General features: G+C 46.7%; 1 non-coding gene across 1 annotated transcript; it reads left to right on the forward strand.

The window, feature by feature from the left end:
* The first annotated feature begins 12646 nt into the window (after window positions 1–12646).
* On the forward strand, window positions 12647–12717 carry TRNAG-UCC (transfer RNA glycine (anticodon UCC)). Its single transcript has one exon. It is a non-coding gene; the product is annotated as a tRNA-Gly (tRNA).
* Window positions 12718–24341: the final 11624 nt, after the last annotated feature.

The raw sequence follows: 24341 nt of genomic DNA on the forward strand, positions 1-24341 counted from the left end.
TTTCAGGATTGTTGATTCTCTGTTTGGCTTAGTTTTTCGGATCTTTGTTGTGGAGGGACGGCGTGGTGCTTCTGCCTAGACCGCCATCTTGCCGGACTAATTTCGCTTACTGTATTTTTAAGCAAATATTGGGCACCTTCTGCTTTTACTTGCCTGCCGTGCCCTCCCCCTGTAAGGCACCCTCACAAGCGCAGCCATGCCAATTCTCTTCCATGAGTTGCTTTAAAAAATAATTAGCATAGCGAACTTAGGAAAATACTTCATGGGGGGAGGGGAGGAGGAGGCCAGCAGACAAACATAGAAGGCACGTGTTATTTGCATGAAAATACAGTAACAGTAACGCTTTGCACCACCCAGGGATTCTAGAATCAAAAGTGAGTATTCAAATTTTTTGTTTTGTTTTATTTTTCCTCCTGAAAATATCTCTAGAGATTGCAGCACAGGATTTGGAATCACACACTCCTGGATCCCCATCCAGGCTGTGCTGCTTGGTGACAAGGAGATATTGGGGACCTCATGTCATGCCTCTGAATCTTGGGTCCTCTACTTGCGAAGAGAAGGGGGCATGCATGTCTCCCCCACAGGATCATTGCCAGGAGGAAATGAGATAACGTATGTGACGTGCCTAGCAACAGAGCTTGGCACATGGCATGTGCTAAAAAAAGTTACTTCTTTGCCTCTCTTTTTTTAAAGCCATTCCGAATTGGATATTTAAAATGGTAAAGCAATGCATTTGCTTTGTATTCAGCCAAACATTGTAGAAGTCTGTTTTAAAAAAAGTTAGCATTCTTCTCATGGCAGGGACTACTGCCTGGCTACTCAATATTCATTTTCCACTTCTTTCTTAGTAATGTTATTATCGTAAGCTGCTTGACTCATGACCACCCCATGGACAATGGAATGAGATGCTGTATGGTCCTGCATCATCCTCATGATCAGTTACAGACTGAACTATTATGGATCAGCATCAAGGCAACATGCAAGACCCCAATGACGGACGGTTGGTGGCTGTGCATGATGTGAATTGGCCAGGAATTGAACCTGGGTCTCACACACGGGAGGCAAAAACTCTACCACTGAACCGCCAATGCCCTCACAAACCAGCTGCCGTTGAGTCGACTCCAACTCATGGCAACCCCATGTGTGTCAGAGTAGAACTCTGCTCCATATGGTTTTCAATGGCTGATTTTTGGAAGTAGGTTGCCAGGTTTTTCTTCTGAGGTGCATCTGGGTGGGCTCCAACCTCCAACCTTTCAGTCAGTTGCCAAGCGTGATAACTTTTTGCACCCCCTAGGGACTAATCCCTTCTGAGTGGTGTCTTATAAAAAGGGAAAACAGACAGGGGGAGACACACACACAGAGGGAATGAACCGTGTGAGGAACTGTCTACAAGCCAAAGAAAGACAAGGAAAGCCTGGGGCGAATGACAAGGAAGGACCCTCCCCCTAGAGCCTATGCCTAGATTTGGATTTCTAGCCTCCAACACTGTGACCATCAATTCCTGTTCTTTAAAGCCACCCACTTTGTGCTGTCTTGTTATGGCAGCCCCAGGAAACCAAGACATAGCTACAGCACCAGCTGCCATCTTGGACCACAAGTGGCCTTAAGGATAGAAGCCACTTGTTGAGAATGGTGGAGCAGAAAGATAGAAGGAGTCTGAGTTGATGTTTGTCGAGCTGTCACTCCATTAGTGTAAAAATGATGGCATGGTGGCATCAGACCTCCTTGTCTAACTTCACAAAGGGAGAGCAGAATCATTATCAGCATCAACAGCCCAAGGCTGATTGATATGAGATGGAGGTCAGACATACCTCTACCTTCCAACCTTTTTACCAATTCTAACACCAGCCGTCCCTCCCATGGCACTCTCTGCTTCTCTGCTACATTTGATAATTCATTGCAATGGCCATACAGAACTCACAGAAAACACTCACAGTTACGAGATTTACTAGGGAAGTAAAATACACCTTATTTGTATTATTAGCAAGCTATTCAAGCCCCTTGGTGGGCCACAAGCACCTTATCTGCATAGCCCCACATAATCTTTTGGTGGGAGTTACAAGGTCATGGCTAGAAAGGCCATATAAAGCCAATTCATTGCACTGCAATTAGTTTCCAACTATCTCTGCAGTCCTTTTCGTTAGAGAAAACTAGACCTCCTATATACTTAAGCCACTGTTTTTAGGGATTTTCTGTTATATGGACCTGGATCTAATTGTAACTGATAACTTCTCCTCTCCTCCTCTCCTCCTATCCCATAACCGATGTTAACAATTGCATCTTTCCAGAAGTTTCTTTATGCCTGTAGAAAAAATATATCTATGTACTCACACACGCATATGAAGTGGTATCATGCTGTATGCCTGATTGTACTTTGTAACTGCTTAATAACATATATCAAGGTCAAATTCCCAGGCCAACGTACAGAGACCTCTAGCATATTCTGTTTAATCTAGGCTATTGAACTATAGTATAAATATATCATCATTTATTTAACGGTTGTCCTATTGATATACTGAGGAGGTTTCCAGCTGTTGCTGTTGGTGGTACAGCGGTTAAGTGCTCGGCTGCTAACTGAAAGTTCAGTGGTTCAAACCCACCATCCACTCCACAGAAGAAAGATGTGGCAGTCTGCTCCTGAAAAGATTTACAGCTTTGGAAACCCTATGGGGCAGTTCTACTCTGTCCTATAGGGTCACTATGAGTCGGAATCGACTTAACGGCAATGGGTTTTATGCTGCAATCCACATTCAATACAAATTCCTTTACTGCTAATGCTTTTATTCCCACAGACTATCACAGTGGGATGACTAGTTCCTGTCCTTTTTAAGGCTCCCCACGCCTCTTCCTTTTACAGATGAAGCAAGAGAGGTCCCTCATTTTGACTAGAACCCTGAGGCCGTGGCCAGGCCATCACATGCTGTGGTCAGTGATTAGCAGCCTGACCCTGCCTTGGTGCAGGCAGGAGGGTTCAGCGCTGCAAGATTTCTGCTTACTGGAGTGAGTGTGGATGACTGAGACCCTCCTCCAGTAATCAGCTGATGTTCAAAACAACAGGGCCTCCCACCGGTACAGGCTCCACCCTTTCCAGTGTGGTGCTTCTGCTAGATCAAAGCATTTTGTTCCCCACATGAGGATTCCCAACTGTCGATGCGGAAACTTTGTTATTTATCTTTTCTTAATAACAAAGGTTTATATTGGGTGCGGGCTGTGGTTAGCTGCTTTTGAGCCGACTCTGACTCATGGTGACCTTAGGACAACAGGACAAAATGTTGCCTGACCCTGCGTCTTCCTCAGAATTGTAGGCGGGTTCGAGTCTATCTTTGTGGTTATCGTGCTAATCCATTTCACTGACATCTCCCCTGCCCTTGCCGGCCTCACAGCCTCTCTGACTGCCCAACTGCCATTGTCCCATGTTCTTTTCTGTGACCAGCTTCACCTCTTTACCCCTTACCCGAGCAGATATCACATCTTGTCCCATCTGTCTGAGCTTCGTCTCCTGAACTGGTTCTCTCCGTCCTTCCTTGGCTGGCCTTCCTGGCTCTGGACTCTTCCCTCGCTAACCCATTCTCCACACAGTCTCCCAAAGGCCCTTGCAGCTTGGATCACACCCGTGCCGCTGCTGAAGACCCTTCTGTGGCTTTCTCTGACATATGGAAGGCCAGGCCTGGCAAACCAGGCTCTCCTCTGGAGAAGAAAGTGGTTCTCAGTTCACCTCCCAAATGTTATGCTGATATGGACTCAGACTGTGAGCCACTCTGAACTCCAAGTCATTTTCTAGATTCTACTTACAATATCTCCTTCTTCACACCCTCCAATCCTGCTTCATGACCCAGGAAAGTCCAGCTTGGATTAACCCTCTTCCCAGGGGCCCCCAAACCCATCCTTAGAATTCACCTTCCCTCCGCAGTTCTCTGGTTGCTCTTTGTACCTCTCTGATATACGTTATCACTGCTTTTGGGGTAGGTGGTTATCTTATATCTATTGATTTCTCTCCACTAGACTGTAGATCAGGAACTTTGTCTTATTCAACATCATAAACATGATTAGGATCAGGGGGATACTCCAACTCTTTAACCAGCTCGGAGGTGTCTTGGCTGAAGATAAGACCTGACTGTTGAATTAATCACTCTTCCCTGGCACATACTTGGCACATAACATGTCCATAATGAATATTAAGAAATAATTTATGAGTTGAATTAAATTCCTAACTTTGCCAGGGTCTTCTTAAACTTATATATCTATTTTGCTTACCTTATTCCTGCTTCTAGCAAGTTCTTTTCAATTCATTCCCCTCTAGGAAAAGAAGATCTTCTAGGCAAGATCTGTTCATTTGCTCTAGAAATGTCTATTGGCACCTACTATGAGCCAGGCACTGTGCTGGGTGCCAGGAATGGACGGGCAAACCGAAGACCATCATCTCTGATTTTAAGGAACTTGGACCCAGACCACAAATAGCAAGACGAAAAAGAAAATAAAAAAGTAATTACAAGTGCCTGGGGATCTGAAGAAAAATGCAGTGCTGAGGTGGCGTCTCAGGCAGGGAGGATTTAGCTGGAGCCGTCTGCGATGATCCTGCAGCTGAGACGGAAAGGATGACGAGGACTCAGCCCTGGACAAACCAGAGGAACATGACTCCTGGCAGAGGGAAGGAGCTGAGAAGATGTGAGACGTCTCCAGGTGGGAAGGCGCCTGGTCTGCTAGGAGGGAGTCAGAGACAGCTCGTGCGCCTGGGACACAGCTTGCTACGGGCAGAAAGAGGAGATGAGGCAGGAGAGACAGCAGTTCCTGGACCTCTCAGACCTTGGCGACCATGGGAAGATTATGCTGGATTATGCTAGAGTGTCTGAGAAGCCACTGGAGGGTCTGAATCAAATTTTCTTTGAAAGTTTTTGAATAAGCGTCTGTCACCCAGATGCACAGTCTTCTTGACTCCTTGGCTTCCGTAGAAGCAACTGCCAACTGCCGTTTCTCCCGTGCTGTTGTTACTGTGGAGTTGATTCTGACTCATGGCGACCCCATGTGTTACAGAGTAGAACTGCTCCGTACGGTTTCCTTGGGTGTCATCTGTGTGGAAACAGATCGCCAGGACTTTCTTTCATGGCACTGCTGGGTGAGTTCAAACCGCCAACGTTTCTCATGTCAATATTTTAGGCTTTGCAGGCCTTATCATCTCTGTTGCAATAACTCAACTCTGTGATTTTAACAAAAGCAACTACAGACAACATGTACTCGAATGGGCATGGCTGTGTTCCAATAAAACTTTATTTACACCAACAGTTGCAGGTGGCTTTGGCCATGACCCATAATTTGCTGACCCCTGAACTAAGTCATATGGTCACTATGAGTAGGAATCAACTTGACAGAAATGGGTTTGGATTTTTGGTTTTGAACTAAGTCATACTCTTATCTAGGGCCAATTGTGGTAAACATTATCAGTGATTAAAGATGCACATTTAGGAGCCAAACAAACCTGCTTTCAAATCCTGATTCTACTAGCTTTATTGAAACTTGGTCGCCTCATCTGTAAAATGAGGAAAGTTACTATAGCTTCTGCAGAGATTTGTTGGGATAAAGCAGTAAGATTATGAATGTAAAGTAGTTGTCTTAGTACCTGGCCCATGATCAGATCTCAGTAAATGTTAGCTATTTTTTATTGCCATTATCATTAAAAGTTTCATTATAAGTTAGAATGCCTGGCCCACAGTAAGTGCTTAATAAATACTTGCCCATTTCTCCTTCTACAACCTCTCTTCTGCCTTCTCTCAAAGCGGAAGAATTTTACTTGTCAATTTGTTTCCACCTGCAGGGAATAACTTAAAAGATCTCAGCCTGCAGGGTTGGCAGGACCGTTGGAGAACATCAAGTCTGGTTCCTCATTTTTCATCCAGAGAAACTGAGGCACAGACGGGAAGGGACTTAGCCAAGGAACTACTCAAGTGAGAGGCAGAGTCAGAATAGAATCCAGAACTGCCCCTTTGATCTTTCTCCCCACCAACTCACAGGAGTCTACAGATTTTAAATCAGGACTCAAGTTTCTGGAAGCGCAACTGGGGCTTGTTAGAGAAGGCAAGGGAAGGAAAACAGCTGTCTTGTCCCCTTCATTCAGTCCATAAATATTTACTATCATTACTGCTCAGGCTTGGCTGATCTTGGCTGGGCTTGCTCAGTTGACTATGGTCAGCTGGTGAATCAGCTGGAGGCTGGCTTGTATACAATGGCCTCACTCATATGTCTACCAGTTAGGTTGGTGTTGGCTGAGCCAACAGGGGTGACTGGTATACACGTCTCTCAACTTCCCGTAGGCTAGTCTGGGATTGTTCACATGGTAGGAAGGGGTCCCAAGAGAATAAGTAGAATCATTGAAGACCTCTGGAGGTGTAGGTTTGGACCTGGCACAGCAATACTTCTACCACATTCTTCTGGCCATCGCCAAGTCACAAGTCAAGCCCAGATTGCAGGGGTGGGGAAGTAAACTCCATTTCTTGATGGACAGGCTATAAAATCACAGCAAAAAGGGACATGGATACAGGTTGTTGTTGTTAGTTGCCATCGAGTTGGCTCCAACTCATGGAGACCTTATGTATAATGGAGGGAAACGTTGCCCGGTTCTGCGACATCTTCATGCTCACTGGCATGTGTGAGCCTATTGTTCTGGCAATTTTGTCAATCCATTTCATTGAAGGTTTTCCTCATTTTCACTGACCTTCTGCTTTACCAAACATGATGTCCTTTTCTAGCGATCGGTCTTTCCTGATGAAGGGTCTAAAGTAAATGAGCTGAAGTCTCACCATCTTCACTTCCAAGGAGCATTCTGGTTGCATGTCTTCTAAGAATGACTTGTTCGTTCTTTTGGCAGTCCACAGTATATTCAGTCTTCTTTGCCAGCTCCACCGTTCGAACACATCAGTTCTTCTTCTTCCGTTTTCATTACCCAACTTTCTCAGGAGGCCTGGATGATCATGATCATTTTTGCAATTACCACAGGCTGGTCTCAAATATTTGGCTTTCATCCTCTTCTGGTTGTTCGGTGCTGTGTGAGTTGCTCTTGCCAGTGAAATGGAGCAAAACTTTGAAATTCATTCTGATCTAGTGTGTGGTTCTCCAGTCTCTTCTTCCTGCGGTAGAAAGCAGAAGGTCAGGATAGGGGGTGTCTGTCAGCCTGCGTCCCTGGGTGATTAGGATGGTTAGCTAACCTCGCTCCCAGCCCCACTTATCCACATTGTACATGCAGCATGAACCAGAAAGAAGCTTTTAAGTCACTGCGATGTGGGGTCGTTTGTCACTGCAGCATAACCTACTGTATCCTGACCCAGTGCCTACTCCGTGCCAGGCACTACTCACTGGGTATAAATTGGTGAAAAAAAAACAAAACTAAATCCGTTGCGGTTGAGTCAATTCCAACTCACGGCAACCCCACATGTTACAGAGTAGAACTGCTCCACAGGGTTTTCTTGGCTGTAATCTTTCTGGAAGCAGATCACCAGAACTTTCTTCTACAGAGCTGCTGGGTGAGTTCGGACACCCAACATTTAAGTTAGTTGTCGTTGTGGTTGTTAAGTGCTGTCGAGTCAATTCTGACACAATAGCAACCGCATGTGGCAGAGTAGAACTGCCCATAGGGTTTTCTTGGCTGTAATCTTGATGGATGCAGATAGCCAGGTCTTTCTACTGAAGAGCTGCTGGATGGGTTCGAACCACCAGCTTTTAGGTTTGTAGTTGAGTGCAAACCTCTTGCACCCGCCGCGGCCTCACTTAGTTGATCGATAGGAAAGACATAATCATCACGCTTTTGGTGAACGTACCATTCCGTGCGGGAGAACTGTGGTAAACAAGAGAACACACAAATAAATACGCGCGTGTACGTAAAGAAACTGTGATCAATGGTACTAAGGAAAACTAAGAAGAGAAAGGCACACGACTGGGGTTGGGGACGGGGGAAGGGAACCGCCTTAGACAAAGTGGTTTAAAAAAGAAAGTCTCCTTGGAAAGGAAACACTGAAGTCAAAATTGGAGGATGACAGGAAGACAGCCAGGTCGAGTGCGAGCAAAACATTCCAGCCGAGGGCCGCATGTGAGGAGAGCCAGAGGCGGGGGAGGCTGGTTTGCCAAGGAAGTGAAAGGAGGCCCTGGCGTGGCCTGAGCAGGGGGCCAGGGGAGGGTGTAGGACGAGGGGGAGGAGGTGGAGGAGGAGGCCTGCAGGCTCAGAGCAGGGCTGAGGCATTTGGGTCTTGTCTGAGGCATGTGGAAGCCTGTCAGCGCCTGGTGAACACTTGTTGGAAGCTTTCTGTTCCCACTGAGATGGGGTGCTGGTCACAAGCCCCCTTCTCCAGGGCATAAGCTCTGCAGACTCCAAAGCTCGCTCCAGCCCTGTCATCCGCCTCAGCGAAAGGGAAGTGTGACTTCCGCCATAGTATTTTTAACACAGCACAACGAACGACGCCTCTCTTCCTGCCTGGCTGAGGCACACCGGCTGGCCGGCTGGCCAGGGTGGGGACTGGTCATAAGTCGCCTCCCTGAGCTCCGGTGCAGCCCTAGAGCCCGCAGAGAGTGGGGTGGGGCAGGTAGTGACCAGGAAGCCTGCCCGGAGCTGCCCGCCTCCTGCCAGGCGCAGACAGGAAGGAAAGGTGGGCCCAGGGCTGGCAGAAGGGGCACAGGGGGTCCTTACAAGAAAACACAGGCCAGCCAGACCTCTGGGAGCCACGGGCGTCCACCAGCGAGCCCATCCTCCCCATAGCCTGTGAGTGAGGTGGTGTGGGGTCCATTTGACTTATGAAGACTGTGGCCAGCGAGGCTCAGGGCCTGGGATTTGACTGCGAAAAGTCATTACTCCCCCTCTGCCCACCCCTAGACTGAGTTATTGCTCCCTGTGACGGCTACTGCTGGTGGAAATGTCAGGGCTTAGAGGGAATGCTTATCTGCTGGACGGTGGCTGGGTGTGGACATGAAGAGGTGTAGAGGGACCAAAGCCGTGCCCCTGCTTCACATTCCACTTTCCTCAGTTCTGCGTGCACCCATACACACACACACACACACCACACCACACACCGTGCGCACACCACACATACACCATACACACACCACAGATACACACACCACACACCATACACCATACACATACATGCACACATATATCATACCACACCACACACCATACACCACACACACACACCACATATACACCATACACACACCACACACCACACACCGTGCACACACCACACGTACATGATAGACACATCACACGTATATACACACACACCACACAGCACACACACACCATACACACACATGCACACATACAAACACACACAGCATACCACACACCACACATACGCGCACCACACACCCCACATTCACATACCACACATGTTCACATGCACTATACATACCACTCCGCGCACGCGCGCGCGCACACACACACACACACACACACACACACACCGCTCCCTGCCCAGTATACCTCAGAAGAACAGTAGAGGGTGGAGATAACCTGAGGGCCTGCAAGCGAGGGCGAGTGTTTCTGACATTTGGTTTTCTTTATCCTTCCAGACATTTTACTGCGTGTATTTAGAAGCATTATTCTGAGAAGGGGTCCCTGATCTCCAGCAGTCTGAGGAGGGATCTTTGAATAAGAGCAGTGAGTCTTTGCTCACCTCTCTGAGCCCACACGCCCTAATATGGGCCAGTGGTACCTTCTTCAGGGGGGCTCCCGTGAGAAACCAGGCAGAGGGAGGCCTCCCGCAGGGAACTCCACCCGGATGGCAGGGAACTTGCTGAGCTCTTTGCCCTCCTTCCCTCGGTAATGTAAGGATTGGGGTCTTAGTGGAAGTTGCTCCAAGCCCCTGCTGACAGATGGGGAAACTGAGGCCCACAGACAGCAAGATGAGTCTCAGGCCACGTGCCAGTCACTGGCAGAGCTGAGAGCCTGAGAACCCGGGGCAGGGGTTCTGAGAGCTGTGTGCAGGGCCCAGGGGTGAGGATGGTTTTGGCTGGTTGAGGGACTGGGCAGGGAGGGAAGTTGCAGGTGGGCAGTGAGGGCCCCCTCCAGTCCTGCTGTGCCGTGGAGCAGGAGGAGCCCTGCTCCGGGCCCGGCTGCCTGCTCCGTGACCTTTCCTTCAGAGGCGGCTCTGCCCACCTTTGGAGTCAGAACTTTCTTTCGAAGGAGACAAAAGGAACCACTTCACGGGAAGGCACCAAGGTGGCAAGGGGTGGCGAGGGTGACCTCCTCAGAGCCACAGTCTTCTTGGGGCCAGGATGCTGAGGGGATGCCCCTCTTAGGGCCCCACTCCCCAGACAAGGGTTCAGAGAAAGGGCCTGAGTTGCTCAAAGTCACACAGCCAGTTAGTGGCCGAGCTGCAGAGTCCTGGGCTGCTTCTAGCAAGCTCTGGGGCTCTACATGGTGTTCACGTGGTCCAGAAGTTCTCAGTTCACAGATGAGCAAGCTGGGGCGGCTGACCAGTGTCTTCTCGCAACAGCCATTGGCTCTTATTTCTGTGGTCATCCAGAAATTTCTCTTTGCTGATTTGGGAGCAAAACAATAAACAACTTGTGATGTAGGTTCTTGTTTTGCTCACAAGCCCAGTTCTTGCTGGGCCTTTCTGAATTGTGGATTCTGGGCGTGAGAGAGAGCGAGAAAAGCAAGCCAGAGAGGCAGAGAGACGTTCTGTAGGTCTGGGATGGGGCAGGGGTGATGGGGGTGACTTCTTCCAGTCCCTGGGGGCCAGTCCCTGACTCCTGACACTTGACTCAAGCCCACTTCCCTTCTGAGACTTGCTTGGGGTGCAGCAGGGGCTGTGTGGTTGGGCAGAGCCAAGTTTGTATTCTAGGAGCCTGTCTCCATTGCTGTGTGACTTCAGACAGGTTCTTAACCACTCTGTGCTCTGCAGTCACCTGCATGCCCGGCTCAGGCACACACAGAGGAAGGCCCTTGCACCCCTCGCCCCAGTCCAGAGTCGGGCCCCCGTGAGAGCTAGCTCCTCCCTCCACTGCGCCCTGACCACGAGGGCGGTCTCTTTCCAGAGGTACCGACAGGGAGCTGGGCAACCGGAATGACTGTGTAAAAGAAGTTTCTGGCCGAGAGGGCGTGTCTGTACAACTTGGTTCTCTGCCCCCAGGGCTCTGGGAAAAGGTCCAGGCCTAAGCAAGTTTATCAAATTCCATTCTTTACCCACCCAGCCTTGGATTTCACGGAAAACGAAACAGAGAAGGAAAAACAGCCTAACGCGTGATGCGTCAATGCATGGTCTTGACTCTTTCAAAGCAGGGTTTCTACACCTGCCACCTACTGACTAGGTGTCCATGGGAAAGTGATTTCAATCTGTCTGAGCCTCAGTTCCCCCGTTGCCTGCATTTTGTGGTGTGTCTAAGGACGAACCGTCAGTCATGGAGAACGCACAGTCAGCGATCAGAGTATGGCCAAGAGCTGCTGCTGCTGTGGGGGACCCTTCCTCACAGTTGCACGGTGTCTTCTTGCAACAGTGGTTGGCTCTATTTCTGTGGTCATCCAGAAACTTCTCTTTCTTCTTCACATGATTGCTCAGCCACTCACTTGCTGGTGATCTCAGGCGAAACACTGCTCTCTTTGGACCTCGGTTCTCTCACTTGAGTCCCTGGGCGGTGCAAACAGTTAACTGCTCGGCTGCTAACCAAAAGGTTGGAGGTTTGAGTCTGCTCAGAAGTGCCTTGAAAGAAAGTCCTGGGGATCTACTCCCAAAAAATAAGCCCTTTAAAACCCTATGGAGAACAGTTCTACTCTGACACACATGGGGTCACCTTGAGTCAGAGTTGACTTGACGGCAACTGGTCCTGGTCTTTTACCTGAACAAGAGGGGAGGGTGATTCCGGGGGCCCTTCCAGTTGGGACAGCCTCAGAGTGATGTGGCCGTTCCATGTTTTGGACAGCTATAACGTCCTTCTTCTCACGCCTTAGACTTCTCTTCTCCAGCTCAATGTAGCAAATCCGTGTTTGCCTCTTCAGCATGATAAGAGCCCCCGATTTCATTTAAGGAGTTACTTCTCCCTTACTGTGGGCAGGCTGGGTGGCATCAGTGAGGGTGGGCTACACTCTCCTGGTCAAGTGGTGGGTGTGTGGTCAAAGCTAGGCTCATTGGACTGTCCACCTGGACTTTAAATCTTTAGCAGAATCACCCAAGGATGGAAAAATGAACAGAGCTCATTCATTCCAGTGATGGGGCTTTGTGGTTGGCTAAATCATGGTCCCCCGGTGATGCCCCCATCCTAGTCCCTAGCATCTGTGAATGTGGTGCCTTACAAGGCAAAGAACGTGGCAGATGTGATCAAGTTAAGAACCTTGGGATGGGAGATTACCTTGAATTGTCCTTGTGGGCCCAATGTAATCAAAGAGTCCTTGCAAGAGAGCGGTGGGGGGCCAGAGTCAGAGACAGGAAAAGGTGATATGATGATGGACACTGGGGGAGGAAAGGCAACGTGACGCAAGGCATCTGCCGAGGAATGCAGGCGGCCTCTAGAAGCTCCCCTGTACCTTCCAGAAGGAATGCAGCCCTGCCGGCACCTTGAGACCCATTCCACACTTCTAACCTCTAGACCTCTGAAAGAACTTTGTGTCACTTTGAGCCACCATGTTTGTGTAATTAGTTACTGCAGCAATAGGAAACTAGTAAAAGCAGTGGTGGTTCAGTGGGAGAATTCTCGCCTTCCATGCGAGAGACCCGGGTTCGATGCCCGGCCAGTGCACCTCATGTGCAGCCACCACCCGTCTATCAGTGGAGGCTTGTCTGTTGCTGTGATGGGTGGAGTTTCCAGACTAAGACGGACTAGGAAGAAAGGTCTGTGATTTAGTTCTGAAACTCAGCCAGTGAAAACTCTGTGGATCACAATGGTCTGATCCCAAAGCGATCATGCAGGGTGGCGCTGGACCCGGCAGCGTTTCTTTCCATTAAGTCTGGGCTTCCATGAATGGGAGGCCCACTCGACAGCAGCTGACAACAACAACAAAGGTTCTGAGATGACATTGTGAGATCTGGGAGCTCGCTGGTTTCTGCCCTTTCCTGAGCCTGCCCCTCCAGCCTTTCTCCAACATTCCTTGAGCTTCCTGATATTCAGCATTGCCCAGGCTCTCGGCCCCAGGCGCCAGCGCTCCTGGCCTTTCATGAGTTGGGTGTGTTCTCCACCCCGCGAGGTGCCGCATGCTCCTTTAGCTGTTTACTTCCCATTTAGGTTGGCAGTTTTGACTCCTACTAGCTGATAAAACATGTGCAAGTGAGTATTTGGACTTGCTACAAATACTCAAGGGAAGAATTTCATGCTGCATGTAACAAAAACAAGTTCTCAGGTAGCTGGGGCTGCCTGTAAGGAAATGCTAGAGAAAACCAGGAGAAAGACAAGCTTGTGTTGGAGTCTGGCATTTCCCTGCAGCCTGAGAGGGGTGGCCACAATTGCATGAATTATGGTAGCTCATAGATCACCTACTCCACTTCATGATTCCAGAGTTTGAAGAGAGCAGAGAAGGAATTCCCGTGTGCGATGCTGTTGTGGATTGGATTGTGTTCCCCAAAAAGAAACATTCAAGTCCTAGCCACTTTACCTGTGAATGGGACCCTGTTTGGAAATAAGGTCTTTGAAGGTGTTGTCAGTCAACATGAAGTTGTCCTGGAGTGAGGTGGGTCTTACCCAATATGAATGGTGTCCTTATAAAAAGTACTCTGAGCCCCGAAGACCAGAGTATCTTTTCCGCAGCCCCTGGGGTAATTGGAAGTGGGAGAACTGGTCTGGGGTTGGGGCTTGGATGTGTACTCAGCTTGACCTGTTAGTTTATATGCAGTCCACCAGGGCCCACGTGGTTTTAATCCACTCACAACAGCGTCCTGAGGAAAACCTCTGTACTGCTGCTGGTGGCTGACGTTGCTGCTCCCCCACCCATGTCCCCTCAGTGTGGACTGCTCCCTTCCCCAAGCACCTGCATTGACTGCTTGAGCAGAACGGGGCCGAGCCCGTGCCTGGAGCTGGCCGAGGAGTCCTGAGCTCAGTCCAGAACCAATGACAGGGGGAGATGGGGACTGAGTCATGCTCCCAGAAACCCCTTGAGAACCCCCGGAGGACACAGCCTCTGTGCCGACAAGACATCCATTAATGGCTTCCCTATGGGCGTCCATCCCTTCTCTGCCTCGCGTTCCCACTCCCTGCTGCTTCCTGAGATCGCTTCCCAAATAAACTATGAACACACTGAGCCATGTGTTAGAGACTGATTCATGGGAACCTCAACCTAAGACTGGACTCTGCTTACGGCTCTGCTCTGCCATTTTGAACAGTTGTTGCACCTCCTGCGTCTCACGTCAGAAATCCATTCACGGCAAGAGTCTTATCTCAGCGCCTCCTTTCCCACCTCTCCGATTTGCCCTGCCCTCATTTCCCTGGCTCACCACTCCAGTACTCCCATCCCCTACAGCCCTCCTCTTTGCATAAAAACCTGTTTGGGCTTTCTTTGATGGCTTTGCAAAATCAGTACCCATTTCACCCAGATTTTCCTCTCCAGACACTCCTCTAATTCCTCATGTACCATAACTGTGCATGAGAGACAGGCAGTCCCTCAGAAGCCCCCCGCCCCCCGCCCCCGGCCCCAATCCAATCTCCTCTTCCTCTGAGCCAGGTGACGTGGATGGAAATCTGTAAGGAGTTTGCTGGGAACACTGAATGAGATGCGCGTAGGAGCCAAGCACAGTGCCCAGCACCCACTAGGTGCTCAGTCTCCCTTGCTGACTATGAACTTAGTGGTGGACTGGTGCACTTGGATTGAGTCCTGCTGCTTATTTGGTGGCCTGGGATGGGAAGGGTGGTCCAGGGAGACAGCTCAGTCTGGGTCTCATGGGTGGAGTATGGCCGTTCATAATACCTTCACAGAAATCAAGCTATGGAATGGTTTCCTAATGGCCCAGAGAAAGTGGTTAAGTTTAACCCAGATGATCGCCGATGATCAACTCAGAGCTATTTATGGCACGGCAGCCATCTTGCTCACAACAACAGCAGCAACAATGGTAATGATGTTTATTTCTCCATGTTCTAATGGCTTTTCATCTCACTCAAAGGACAAGCCAGAAACTTTACAATGGCTACTAAGCCATATGGAGCCCTAGAGGCACCGTGGTTAAGAGCTTGGCTGCTGCTCACCAAAAGGTCGGCCGTTCAAATCCACCAGCTGCTCCTCGGAAACCCCATAGGGCAGTTCTACTCCGTTCTGTAGGGTCGCTATGAGTTGAAATTGACTCGATGGCAACAAGTTTGGTTTGATTTTTTGTCCCAAGTCATACATAATCTGCTTTCCTTTCTTTTCTTTCTGATCTTAACTTCTCCTCCTCTCTTTTCCTCAGATTGTTCCAGCAACATGAGAAATAAGGTAAAAATAGAGGAGTGTTAGATATGGGAGACAAAGAGAAGGAATCCAGCGTATTCATAATTAGGGTTTCTGAGAAGGAAAACAGAAAAGTGGAGGAAAAAATATTCACATATATATTAGGGAGAAACATTCCTAAAATAAATATGCAGATTCAATGGGCAAAGTTCCAGAAGAAAAAAATGCCTACAAAATATCCAATGCCAAGACATAGCTGTTGTTGGGTGCTGTTGAGTTGATTCTGGCTCATAGCAACTCCATGTGACAGAGTAGAACTGCCCCATAGGGTTTTCTAGGCTGTAATCTTTAAGGAAGTAGACCTTTCTCCCACGGAGCTACTGGGAGGGTTTGAACCACCAGCCTTTTGGTTAGCAGGTGAGCATGTAACCACTGCACCACCAGACCTCCTGAAGACGTAGTTACCGAACTTCAATGCTAACCAAAGAACCTTGAAGATATCTAGGTAGAAAAAGCAAACTGAGTATAAGAAGAGACAAAGCCAGACAGTTTCCAGATTTTTCTCCAGAAGTTTTAATTGACAGAGATAATGGCAGTGAAGTTTTGACGGAAGAAAGTGAGACCCAAATACTTAAAATTACTTGCAAGTTGACTTTCATGTATGAAGGTAACAGAGAGACATTTGCAATCAAGCATGAAACTAGGGACCGTAGTGTCCATGAGCTCTTCTTAGGGAAAAAAAAGAAAACAGAAGAAAAACCACTGGCCAATGAAATCTAGTCATCCAAGAGACAAATCAAAACGCAGGACAAGAGATGGAAAAGCTGTTGTGAAAAGTAGAAACGTGAACATTGAGTCCATGTAAATGTAGATGTCATTCAAAACAAATGTGAGAAGTATGGTTCTGACACAGAATGCGAACTGTGTCAGACGATATTGGAAAAACTAATACCTCTAATAATCAGGCCACAGATGCAGAGGCCTGGTGGTGCAGTGGTTAAGAGCTTGGCTGCTAACCAAATGGTCAGCAGTTCGAATCCACCAGCTGCTCCTTGAAAACCCTATGGGGCAGTTCTACTCTATCCTATAGGGTCCCTATGGGTCGGAATCTACTCGACAGCAATGGGTTACAGGACGTAGAGGAAAGTTCGAAACATATGGAAGGACACAGATTTCCTCATTTTTCACAGGGGGAAGTTAATATATATTGCTTAAAGTTGGAATATGTAGCTAAAAAAAGATCCCAACTGCTTAATGTTTTTTCATATGTGTGTGTGTGTGTGTATTTATATATATATATTTAGAGGAAACCTTTAGAAAATAATATCTTTCCTGTGAACAAGTTTATCAAGTTCCTAATTTCCTGGAGTTTCATTTCCATTTCTTTTCAAAATTTAAATTAAAATAAAACTGAAAGTAATATGCCAGTGGTCTAGAGTATCTCATTATTGTTGAATTATTTCTATTATTTATTTCTAAATAGTTTCACTTTTCTAAGGCTGAGAACAGCAGGGAACAAGGCAGAATGAACGGACTTGCTGTTCATTCTTCAATTTATGGGATGATGTTTACCAAACAAGAACAATAGTTTCGTTTTTCTGGGTGGTGGGACTTAGGATAATTTTTTACTTTTTTTTTTTCTTTTCTGTGTTGCTTGAATTAAAAAAAAAAAAAAGGATTGTTTTTACAAAAACACTAAAGTGCCCTTTTGTTGGTTTGATGTGTGAGGACCACCCACCAGGGCATCAGGGCAGGCTTCACAGAGGAGGTGTTGAAAGCTGGAGAGGTGTCTCTAAGATCAAGAGGGTCTTCCAGGAAGGAAGAACGTAGATGTTTCTGCTATTTAGCCATAGGGTGTGTGTGGGGGGTGTGGTGAGACACAGGGCTGAGGAGGGAGTCAGTGTCTAGATCAGAGGCCTGTGCTGGGCTGAGAAGCTTGAAGCATTTCTGTGTTGATACTTATCACACTAGTGTAATTGGCTTTATTCAACTGACAATTCTTTTAGAATCTGAGATATTTGAGGCAGAGAGCATGTCTTTTGTGTCTGCGTTCTGAGCACAGTGGCAGACAGAGACTAGGTGCTAAATAAATGTTTATTGAATGTATGAATGGGTGAATGGACTAAAGAATGGATGGGTAGATGGATGAAGGAATTAAATGATAGATGGATAGGTGGATGGATGAATGATGAATTAAAAATGGATATATAGATATTTGAATGGATAGATGGATGCATGGATGGATGGATTATAGAATGGATGGATGAATAGTTGGATAGGAACATGATGAATTAAAGAATGGATATATAGATATTTGGATGGATGGACAGATGGATGTATAGTTGTATAGATGAATGACGAATTGAAGAATGGATATGAAGATAGTTGAATGCATGCGTAGATGGATGGATGGATGGGTGGGTGGGTAGGTGGGAGTGTGGGTGGATGGATGGATGGATGGATGGATGGATGAGTGGGTTGGCAGGTGGGTGGGTGGTGGATGGATGCATGGATGGATGGAAGGAAGGAAGGATGGATGCATGGATGCATGGATGGATGGATGGAAGGAAGGAAGGATGGATGCATGGATGAATGGAAGCATGGATGGAAGGAAGGAAGGATGGATGCATGGATGAATGGATGGATGGATGAGTGGGTGGGTGAGTGGATGGAAGGAGAGATGGTAGTGGGTGAACTTGTCTCCCCTTCTGCAGCATCACTGTCTACCAATCCACACTCCATCTTATCATTGTAAACTAGAAATCTAACAATGTTACATCCCTGCTCTTAACCCTTCAGCTTCTCTCCAGGCTGCTTATTGTGACATGTAATGCCCTCTATGATCTGGTTCCTTCCTTCTTCTTTAGGCTCATGTGTCAGAGCCACACCACCGTGACTCAATATTTCCTATATACGTATCTACATGCTCTAAGTTGAAATTATACTGAACTCCCTGAAACTCCACAAACATGGCCCCTAACGAGCATCTCTCCCACCTTTATGCTTCTGCTTCTGCTGCTCCCTCCACTTGAAATTTCTTTCTCCCCCCAGGCCTCTTTGCCCCATATAATTGGTAAGAACTCATGTATTTCAACATTCCATTTGAACATTACTTCCTCCAGGAAATTCTTGCTTCCCTGCTTCCATTCCCGAAAAACTAACCCTTCCCTCCTTTTTATCCCTCTGTTCCCTGCACGGAGTTATATTTTTGCATCTGAAACACTTTGGTTTGCTTATTTGTTTACTTATTTATCACTTACTCTGGTCCGTGAGTTCACTGAAGATAGGGTCTAATCTTTTTCAACTAGGAATAAGATACTGTAGCTGTCAGAGAGAAGGTATTCATAAATATGTGTTACAATATGATAGTAACAGCACCATGCTCAGCATGTCACATCTGTTATTTCATTTAGCCCCTGAAGAAACAGAGGCTGAGAGAAGGGAAGTAATTGCCATGTGGGTAGTAAGTGGCAGGCGGGATTGGAACCCAGGCAATCTGCCTCCAAAGCCCCAGCTCTTAGGTCTTCCCATGAATAAGAAATAGCTAGGCATCTTCAAGAGTCCTTGGGTGTTGCAAATGGTTAATTGCTCGACTACTGAACAAAAGTTTGGTGATTTGAACCCACCCAGAGGTGCCTTGGAAGAAAGACCTGGCAATCTGCTTCCACAAAGATTACGGCCAAGAAAACCCTATGGAGCAGTTTTACTCTGTAAGACATAAGGTCGCCGTGAGTCCAAATTGATTCCATGGAATTTTTTTTTTTTTTTGAAGGATCTTAAGGAGTCTCAGGGTGGTGCGAAACATTAACACACTCAGCTGCTGACTGAAAGGTTTGGTGTTCAAGTCTACCCAGGTGTCTCTGAATAAAGGGCTGGTGATGAACCCGTGAAAAATCAGCCACTGGAAACCCTGTGGAGCACAGTTCTGCTCTGACACACATGGTGTCTTAGTCATTTAGTGCTGTTATAACAGAAATACCACGGGTGAATGGCTTTAACAAAGACACGTTTATGCTCTCACAGTCCAGTAGGCTACAAGTCCAAATTCAGGGCTTCAGCTCCAGGGGAACGCTTTCTCCGTTGGCTCTAGAGGAAGGTCCATGTCATCAGTCTTCCCTTGGTCTTGGAGCTTCTCTGCTCAGGAACCTCAGATCCAAAGGACGTGCTCTGCTCCCGGCACTGCTTTCTTGGTGGTATGAGGTTCCCATGTGTCTCTGTTCACTTCTGTCTTTTATATCTCAAAAGAGATTGGATTAAGACACTATCTAATCTTGTAAACCTCATCAGCATAACCTCATCATAGTGATAAAGTTTACAACACGTAAGGAAATCACATATGGCCTCGTCATGGTGATAGAGTTTACAATACATAAGGAAATCGCATCAGATTTACAAAATGGTACACAATCATGCAATACTGGCAATCATGATCCAGCCAAGTCGACAGATATTTTGGGGGGACACAATTCGATCCATGACATATGGAGTTGCATGAATTGGGATCGGCTGGACAGCAACTGTGTGGGTGGGTGGGTGGTTGATTAGGGACCTTTATCTCCTTGATCAACTCACTGATGGACTGTTTCAGTGTCAATTCTGAGAAAAAATCCAGAATGATCCTAGTTCCTCCCTTAATCCAGACCCCAGAGGCCGGAATCTCTTCCTCCCCTTTCTCTTCTCCTTGGTATACACTGAGCAAAGCAACCTGGAGCTGTGGAGGCTCAGCCCTGCTGGGTGCCAGGTGAGCCCCGAGGCAGCTCCCAGGAGCAGCCACGCTCTCCCTCCTCTGCTGTAGCTCCCGAGGCCCGGCCTCCCACTGAGGCTTCTGTGTGCCAAAGCTGCCCCTTTTCGCAGAAGTCTTCCTGCTGTGCCAATCTTCTCCTGGAATCTCCTCTGCCCACCGTGCCTGGCAAAATCTGGTTATGTTGCTCAGATCTGCCTCCATGAGAGCAGGAGGCACCAGGGGGCTGGGAGGCGGAGCACGGGCCCCAGGGGCTGTGGGAGATGCTGCCCAGGGGTGACCGTCAGGGTCACCAGAGTCAGCACTGCGTCTGTACCCTCAGCTCCAGTGAGGCATCTGGATACCCAGAGTAAAGGAGAATGGTTCATAGAGAGCTAGAAAAGAGATCTCCCCGACCAGTAATTGAAGTAACGACATACACTGGTTACCTACCAAATGGGTGAGGTTAGAAAACGCTAGTACTCATTACTCGTGAAGATCCTGGAGCAAATTTTCTAGTTTTTCTACTTTAGCCTATGTGCCACTTAAGAAACTCCGTACCCTCTGACCCACTGATTCTGCTTCTAGGGAATTATAAGAAGCAGGGAAAAGAAAAACAAAACAGAGTTGCGGATAATGAATTATGTGGAAAAATCACCCCTGCAGTGCTGTTTATAAGAATGAAAAATACCAAACAGCACAAATGATCGATGTTAGGGAATCAGGTAAATAACTTTTGGCAATTCCATATGATGGCCTGCTAAGTAGACTATAAAAATGAGGGCATTATAGGACTTTGATGGCCCTGGAAAATTCTTGGTGTGAGAATAACAAAACATAAACGTGCACGAGAGGGGTGATTCAATAAGAACCTGTGTCTATATATCTGTACATACAAGCACACACAGGCACATACATAAGCATATGTACAAATGCACACACATATACACATGCACACACACAGATATGTAACACACATATGCACACACATCCAGAAACACACATATGCACACACATCCAGAAACACACATACACACACACATACATAAACACACATATGCACACATACGTGCATACGTATGTGAAAACTGGACATTGAATAAGGAAGACTGAAGAACTAATGCCTTTGAATTATGGTGTTGGCAAAGAATATTGAATAGACTGTGGACTGCCAAAAGAAGGAACAAATCTGTCTTGGAAGAAGTACAGCCAGAATGCTCCTTCGAAGCAAGGATGGCGAGACTCCATCTCACATACTTTGGACATGTTATTAGGAGGGACAGGTCCCTGGAGAAGGACATCATGCTTGGTAAAGTAGAGGGTCAGCGAAAAAGAGGAAGACCCTCCATGAGATGAATTGAAACAGTGGCTGCAACAATGGGCTCAAACATAGCAACGATTGTGAAGATGGCTCAGGACGGGGCAGTGTTTTGTTCTGTTGTACACAGGGTCGCTACGAGTCGGAACTGACTTGACAGCACCTAACAACAAAAACAACATACACGGGTACACACACACACGTACATAATCAGAAATATGTACATATGCACACATGCATAGAGGCACATCTGTACACATATACATACCCATATGTACATATATATATGCGTGTATGCAAACACGCATGCACATACTCACACACAAGTACACCATTGTGTACACATACACATGTACATGTTCACACATGTACATCATAGACACATGTATACACATATGTACATATGCACACATACACACATATGCACATACACACATGTATATACGAAACCAGGAGGCTCCCTGGTGGTGCAATTGCTAAGTGCTCAGCAAAGGTCCGTGGTTTGAACACAGATGGTTCCATGGAAGAAAAGACCTAGCAATCTGCTTCCATAAAAATTACAGCCTAGGTTCACCGTTCAGCCAAAGATTAGACAGCCCCATAAAACACAACAAGACTAATGAAGCTCAACAGTCCAGGGACAAGGACTAGAAGGCAGGATGGGACAGGAAAGCTGGTAATAGGGAACCCAAGGTTGAGAAGGGACGGTGTTGACATGTTGTGGGGCTGTTAACCGTTGTCGTAAAACACTATGTGTACCAACTGTTTAATGAGAAACTATTTGTTCTGTAAACCTTCATCTAAAGTACAATTTAAAAAAAAATTACAGCCTAGGAAACCCTATGAGCAGTTCTACCCTGTCCTATAAGGGTGCTCTGAGTTGGAATCACTCAACAGCACACCACTTACACACACACATACATATGCACAGCACAAGTTACATATACACACAGGCACACACATATATAAACACATACACATATATACACATATATTGTCTCAGTTATCTAGTGTTGCTAGATAGAAATACCAGAAGTGGGTGGCTTGAACAAACAGACACTTATTTTCTCACAGTTTAGGTGGCTGAATGTCAGAATTCAGGGCACAGGCTGTAAGGAAACGCTTTCTCTGTTGGCTCTGGAGGAAGATCCTTGTCTCTTCAGCTTCTGCTTCCTGGTTCCTTGGCGATCTCCATTCTTGGCGTTTATCTTCCCCCATCTCTGCTTGCTCGCTTGTGTTTAATCCCTTTTATATCTCAAAAGAGATTCACTCAAGACACACCTTACACTAATCCTGCCTCATTCACATAACAAAGACAATCCATTCCAAAATAGGATTATAAGCACAAGCATGGAGGCTAGGATTTACAAGACATGTTTTTTGGGGACATAACTCAATCCACAACACATCCACATCCACATATACATATATACACATATATGCACACCTATAAACATATACACAAACATTTTTAAAAAGAATACACTAGAATGTTAAGCAGTGTTTATCTGTGTGCCTGGGTTATTAGATAATTTTTATTTTCTTACTTATAATTAATCTGTCAGGCATACTTTAGTCTCCAAGGTGACATCTTTGCTTTTAACACTTGAAAGAAGTCTTTTGCAGCAGATTTGCCCAATGCAATGCATCTTTTGATTTCTTGACTGCTGCTTCCATGGATGTTGACTGTGGATCCAAGTAAAATGAAATCCTTGACAACTTCAGTCTTTTCTCCATTTATCAAGATATGTTGCTTGTTGGTCTAGTTGTGAGGATTTTTGTTTTCTTTCTATTGAGGTGTAATCCAAGCCATGGTGTTTTCAATCGCCTCATACTCATGCAAAAGCTGGACAATGAATAAGGAAGACCAAAGAAGAATTGACACCTTCGAATTATGGTGTTAGTGAAGAATATTGAATATACCATGGACTGCCAGAAGAATGAACAAATCTGTCTTGGAAGAAGTACAGAAGCAAGGATGGCGAGACTACATCTCACATACTTTGGACATGTTATCAGAAGGGATCAGTCCCTGGAGAAGGACGTCACACTTGGTAAAGCAGAGGGTCAGTGAAAAAGAGGAAGACCCTCAACAAGGGATTGACACAGTGGCTGCAACAATGGGCTCAAGCACAGCAAAGACTTAGAGAATGGTGCAGGACTGGGCAGTGTTTTGTTCTGTTGTACATAGGATCGCTATGAGTCGGAACTGACTTTACGGCACCTAACAACAACCACAAACAATTAATTTGTGCTTGCTGAAATGACATTATAATAAGTTTATTCTGTTTTTCAATCAGAATAAGCAATAGATGTTATTCGTTTAACCCACTTCAGAGACACACTGCCTTATTCATTTAAAACATCTATCAGGTGCCTACTAGGGCTGTTGTTGTTGTTAGATGCTGTCGAGTCGATTTCAACTCATAGTGACCCCATGTGACAGAGTAGAACTGCCCCATAGGGTTTTCTAAGCTGTAATCTTTACCGGAGCAGACAGCCAGTTCTTCCGCCCACAGAGCCACAGGGCGGGTTCCAACTGCCACGCTTTCGGTTAGCAGCGGAGGGCTAAGTACTAGTGAAGTCAGGAGTGAGAGCAATGATTAAGATCTAGTTTCCTCCTACTCCTTCAAGGGGCTTGCAGATTTATGGAGGAGGCAAAGCTGTGGCAGACCTACAGAACCTGAATTAATCCCTTTTTGTTAAAGAAACTGGTTGCTGAGCTCTGCCAGCAGCGGACACGTTTAAACAATCACCTCTGGTGCGTCAGCTGACTTGACTGCAAAGCTCAGAGCCTTCTCCTCCCCTCAGAATCTGCTTCAAACATGCCTTCCTGGGCAGGACTCCAGACCTCTCAGGTGAACCTTGCTATTTTTGTGAACAAAACTGATCAACAATGGGCAAGAACATTTTCTAACTCCACTTTTTTTTTTATTGTGATAAAATATATATAACAAAACATTTGCCATTTCAAC

Source organism: Trichechus manatus, unplaced genomic scaffold, assembly GCF_000243295.1.
Source record: "Trichechus manatus latirostris isolate Lorelei unplaced genomic scaffold, TriManLat1.0 scaffold00022, whole genome shotgun sequence".
In the NCBI taxonomy this organism is placed as follows: Eukaryota; Metazoa; Chordata; class Mammalia; order Sirenia; family Trichechidae; genus Trichechus; species Trichechus manatus.